Source organism: Centroberyx gerrardi, chromosome 23, assembly GCF_048128805.1.
Source record: "Centroberyx gerrardi isolate f3 chromosome 23, fCenGer3.hap1.cur.20231027, whole genome shotgun sequence".
NCBI lineage: Eukaryota > Metazoa > Chordata > Actinopteri > Beryciformes > Berycidae > Centroberyx > Centroberyx gerrardi.
In genome coordinates, this window is record NC_136019.1 from 7,227,110 (window position 1) to 7,233,109 (window position 6,000).

Below are 6,000 nucleotides of genomic sequence, written 5' to 3' on the forward strand. Positions count from 1 at the left end.
ATTCCCCAGCCAGGAGTCCGATGCGGCGGTGCCCTCGGTTCGGGCCCAGTTCCGCCGGGTCAGACAGGTGTGGCGTGAGACCAGGGCAGCGTTGGGTAGGACCGCTGAACGGAATCGGCGGTTGGCGGACCGCCACCGGATCCCTGCTCCCAACTACAAGGTGGGTCAAGAGGTATGGCTGTCATCACGAGATCTTCCCCTCCAGACCGAGTCCAGGAAAATGGCCCCCAGGTACGTCGGTCCCTACACGGTGGAGAAAGTGATCAACCCTAGTGCCGTCCGGCTCCGCCTCCCTGCCTCACTGAACGTCCACCCGGTGTTCCACGTCTCCCTCCTGAAACCTGTCTCGGTCAGCCCTCTCCAACCACCAGTGCCACCGCCTCCTCCCCCCCGTCTCATCGAGGGTCACCCAGCATACACTGTCACCCGCATTCTGGACGTCCGCAGGCGGGGCCGAGGATATCAGTACCTGGTGGATTGGGAGGGGTACGGTCCCGAGGAGCGCTCCTGGATCTCGCGCTCCCTCATCCTCGACCCACAACTGCTGCGAGAGTTCTACACTAGGTACCCGGGTAAGCCAGGTAGGACGCCTGGAGGCGTCCATTAGGGGGGGGTACTGTCATGATCTGGCTCTTGTGTTCTGCCCGCCCACCTAATCCTCTTCCTTTTCTCCCTCTGCCTCAGCAGGTCCATGCAGAGGGGCGGGCCCGATCTCCACGGGAGCGAGGCTCACAGGCACACCTGTTTCTCATCCTGTCATCAGCCCGGCTACTTAAGCCTACTCCTAGTTTCCCCCAGTGCCAGTTGATTCCCGCTCATGCTCAAGTCTCCTGCCGCCTCGCTCTCGTGGAGACCTCCCGTCATAGTGTATTCACTGCGTATCTCTTGTTGAAACTGTAGTTCCAGTTTTCTAGAGTTTTTTCCCTCCGGGGCACTCTCAGTTATTTTTTGCCTGCTCGTGGTCTCATTTTTTCCCGCAAGGAGTTTCTCTGTTATCTTTGGAAATAAAACCGTTTTTTGCTCGATTCTGCATCTGGGTCCTGTCTCCTCGTGAACACACCCCTAACAACTGCAGCACATCCAGAATGCTGCTGCCAGGGTTTAGACCAGGACTAAGAACATGGACCACATCACTCCAGTGTTGAGATCACTGCATTGGCTTCCTGTGTGCCAAAGAATTGAGTTTAAAATCCTGTTGCATGTTTATAAAGCACTAAATGGTTTAGGCCCAAAATACATTTCTGATCTTCTTCAATGTTATGAACCTGCCAGACCTCTCAGGTCTTCAGGTGCTGGTCTGCTTACAGTTCCCAGGGTCAGAACAAAGCATGGAGAAGCAGCTTTTAGTTTTTATGCTCCTCATGCTGAGGTCTGCCGCCACTTTAGAATCTTTTAAATCAGGGCTTAAAACGTTTCTGTTCACCAGGGCTTTTTAAGAAATTCAGGGCAACGCTCATCTGCAATGGAATATTTATTTATTTTTATCTTTTATATCTTCTTTTAAATGTGATTTTAATGCACTTTCACTTTTTTTTTAAATCTTTTTTATCTTCTTGCACTGTCTTTTTACCTATGTCTTTATTTTTCTTTTATTTATGTAAAGCACTTTGAATTGCCGTTGTGTATGAAATGTGCTAAATAAACTTGCCGTGCCTTGCCTTGCCTCTCTTTTCAACAAATTACTCTTTTCAAGAAATCTAAACCATCAAATGATCCATTTTAACTTGATACAGTAGACTCTTTTATACTCCTGGAAAATGATTCCACATGGGAACAAAACCTAATCCGTTATCATCACAGGTACTGTGTATGGATGTGAGCCCGGTTTATTCTTGCTCAATAACGATTCAATTATCAATACTGAATATCATGTGTTGTTAAAGGGACCTTTCAGGTGGTATTTGATGCATAACATGTAATCATAATACATACTTTATGATTGAATGTATTTGATTTGTTTAACAGCTTTCATTTGATTCATGATTTTTGCTTTATAATGTTCAGCAAGTCAAGACAAGTCAAGTGGAATTTCATGGAATTTAAGGAACTCAATTGGAATTCACCATGCATTCTCAATAGGCCCTTTTCACATCGTCAACTTTATTTTTGCCACTTCTTGACAAACCAATCCAACAAAGACAACAAAAACAACAAAATTGTAATGCTTACTAGCACTAGATACATAATGTAATAACGTTATGCAAATGAGGTGATGACTGCCAAGCGATGACATCGGAGAAAGGAGAAACTGAAGCTAAAACTCACCTTAATAATCGAAGAGGTAACTTTAGGCGAAGAACTTGTAGCCTTTCTCTAGTTTAGGAGTCAACAAAAACAGTCTTTGTACTTCACCGATGTTAATTTTGGGCAGGTTGTGGAGTGATTCAGTGAAGGCCAGAGCTGGCAAGAGGAAGTTGTAATGCACCTGTTTCTCAATGTGGAAGCTGTTACCATGACGATGTGAAAACACGAATGGCCCAAATCCTGGATCCTGGATTCTACCCTTAATTTAAATGTCAAACAAAGACGCATTGTACTTGTTGGACTTCCTGCTGCTAAGAAGGCTCTAGCTGTTCAGTGGAAACCTCCTTATCTCAGACGAGGCGCTAAACTGGAGAATATGTGTGTTGATATATTTAAACATTTGCAGTCTTTCATCAAAACTACTCCAGATATGTCGTATGAGTTATATGTTGTCTGTGATGTATTTTTTTTTTATTCTTTTTTTTGTTTGTTTTGTTTCTGTCCAATGTTTGTGATGTAAAGACTTCTCTTCTGGTCCTTCTTTACAGCACTCACTATATATCAGAAGTATAAATGTACTGGTTTGTTTTAACAAATGAAAATGTCTGATGGCATGATATCATACGAGTCTTTGCAGTGCATGACTACACTTGGTAGTTTTGTGTTTGGATAACTTTTCATTGCCTGGCTGTGTGAACCACCCAAACTTGTTTGTGGAGGAATTTGTAGTTCATTGGCAGTATGAATCTAAAAAAAAAACCCCGTTGCCTTTTGTTGTCTGACAAATCTCTTGCATCAGAGGCCAGCATTGAAATGGCCTAATGGAATACAGCATGATAGAATAACCTTGCTTTGAAAGCAACTTAGGTGAACTGGTTTGATTCTGTTTTATTCTTTATGTGCTGTATACCAACAACTTCAGAATATCTTTTTTTCCAAGGGTGACATGTTTTAAAAAAGGTTTCAGTATTCAACATGCAGTCCTGAGAGATGTTGAAGACTATAAATAGACAAAGAACATATTAACATTGATTAAATACAATGAAAGATTATGAAATAAAATTATAACAGTAATAGTAACAGTAAAAGTAACAGTAATAAAAGTACAACAGGCCTACACCAATATTTGCAGGCAGGCTGGAACTTAACCTGACCTCCAAAACCACTGGCACTCTTGATAAAGACGAGCCCAAAAAAAAAAAAAAAATGTATAAAGTAAATAACAAAGGTAATAACATATATCTTAACTTGATCCTATTTTTAAATTCTTTAATTCAAATCAGGACAATTGGTATCTGTGTTTTTCTTTCAAGTCTGAAGAGGAAGTGGTTAAAGTAAACACTGTAGATGAATGACTGACATACTGAGGTATGTGTGTGTACGTATGAGTGTGTGTGTCACAGTTTTGATTTTGTTCCATTCAATACAGCTGATCCTCCGGTACAGCGTGACACAGCTTGAGCAAAAGTTGTAAGTTTCATGTTTTTTTCATAGATTAATACATTTTATGGTTGAAATCTTTTCTGAAAACAACTGAATTGAGTTATCTGGATAGGGATTAACTGAAGAGACTAAGTCATTTCAGATGGAAAACATCATTAAATAGTGATTTGCTTTTTGGGGAAATGGCTTAGAGGCACTCAACATACTGTGAATTACTGCGATGGACAATGTCAGTAGTTCTGATCCTGATGCCTTTATGAAAATGCTGGGATCAAGAGGTATCATTTAAAAACCATAGTCTATATATTTTGCTTCAATTAAGGTAATATTTAGAGAATTAATCCTGATTAAGACAGGATTAATCAGGATTAATCACAAGACATGTGGATGACTGTAATATTAGTCGCATTTATTGGAGGGTTATTTGAGAATATATCCTATTCCCTGTATGCGTGGCCATTGGAGGTTTCATGAGATATGACACTAACCCAATGTACCTTAAGTTGATGTTTACAGCTATTATCATTACTTACATCTACTTATATCTTATATCTAGCCTTCATACTAGAAGTCTGAATGCGGAATGAATTAGTGGGATGTTACATGGGAACTACAGGAATACAGTAGGGACAACATGACTGCGGTTTACAACAGGAGGGAAATTGCAATCTATAGGAGAGCAGGCTCATGAAAATCTCTTCAACCAGTAATCACAGTACATGTGATTACATGAAAACAGAAATATTAACCCAAGTTCCAATATTATTTGGCCAGTAGTATCCAAGATATCTCATGTGACTGAGGAACGAACAGAGAATGACCCATATTTTCCCTACCTACCCCCCTCAAATATACAAAATAATCCTATTAAAGAGGTCATGTTGAGAAGTAGTGCATTTCTCCTAATTGTTTTTGTGTTCCTAGTTGGTGTGTTTTCATACTGTTAAACCTGCAATAAGCGATATCAGACCTTATAATCAATCCTGAATCTAATGTGTGCTGTGTGGAGATTTCATTGAGCCATAATGATATAAACCAATATCCATACAGCAGCCACTGTGTTGCTGTTTTCTCCTGTTTTCTAAAGCTTGGTGTCAAATTCCGCTCCGGAACGAAGCTCCTCCCGGTCCATTCAGCGGCTTTTCATTTTTTTCTTTACTAGCTTGTCTCCTCCCTCGCTGTTTAAAAGCGCCGCTCTCCCCCTCCCATTCCTGAAAAAAGTTCTGGTAATGACGGAATCGATAAAGCGAGCGAGTAAACTTGTTAAACTAGTAAACGTGCTACCTCCCTCTTCACTTGTCATTGTGGGACATGTGACCTTCAGCAGGAGAAAGTTCTGTCAAAGCGAGTCTGGTAACCGGCGACACTTCTCCGTAGGTACGTTTAGCTTAGCTGTTAGCCTTTATGCACAGTGCTTTGCAATGTATGTCCTTAGTAGGCCTCCGTAGTGCAGTGGCTTTGCTGTGTGTTACCAAGTGGCCAAAACCACAGGTGAATTTTGTCGGCAGGCGACAATTCCTCTAACGTCCACTAGGGGCTGGCTCCAAAAGGACTCCAAACCTGGCCCAACTCCATGCAAGTCAATGGAACCACAACCCAACTTCTCGCTCAAAATGTAAAGTCAATACATTTTTTTGACAAGAGGTTTTGGTCTCAATAGCTAATTTAACTCTAATGTGTGTCCTTTTGGTGATTTTCAAAATAATTGTGTCATTGATGGGATATAACAGATATAAAACGGAGATGTTTTCCTATTGACAGGTCGCCTGTCGAGTGATCGATAGGTCGCCGATTACGGGCCAATAACAGGTGGAGCTGCGGCTCTGCGGACGACCCTAAGGCTGGCTTTTGCTGCGCTGTCTCAAAAAAATGTCAACATGGCGGCAATCGTAAACCCAATCTTTAGGCTTCAAAACAGCCCTCAGAAACCTGTGGGTGAGGGGTCACACTCACTACGTCCATCTTTTTTTTTACAGTCTATCTGTGTTACTTACAAATGTGTTGCAGTTTCCGTCGCCCTCTAGTGGTCAGACAATTTTGCTTATTGCAGCTTTAAATGTGAGGGAAATATGTACAGCTGCTGTCGAGCACACTGGTAGTCTAGAATCACTCGTTAATCTTCTTTATTGTGTCGAATGTGTGTGTGTGTGTGTGTGTTGTGTTACAGTATATCTTCGCCTGTTCTGGACGCTGCCTCCTGCCTTAAAATGCTGCTGGGATGCCTTTGTCTGCTCTTCTCTTGGAATCACGTCCTTGTGGAAGGCTTTTCATCTCGTCCCTTCACACAGTCCTGCGGCACTCTGGATCCCAGAA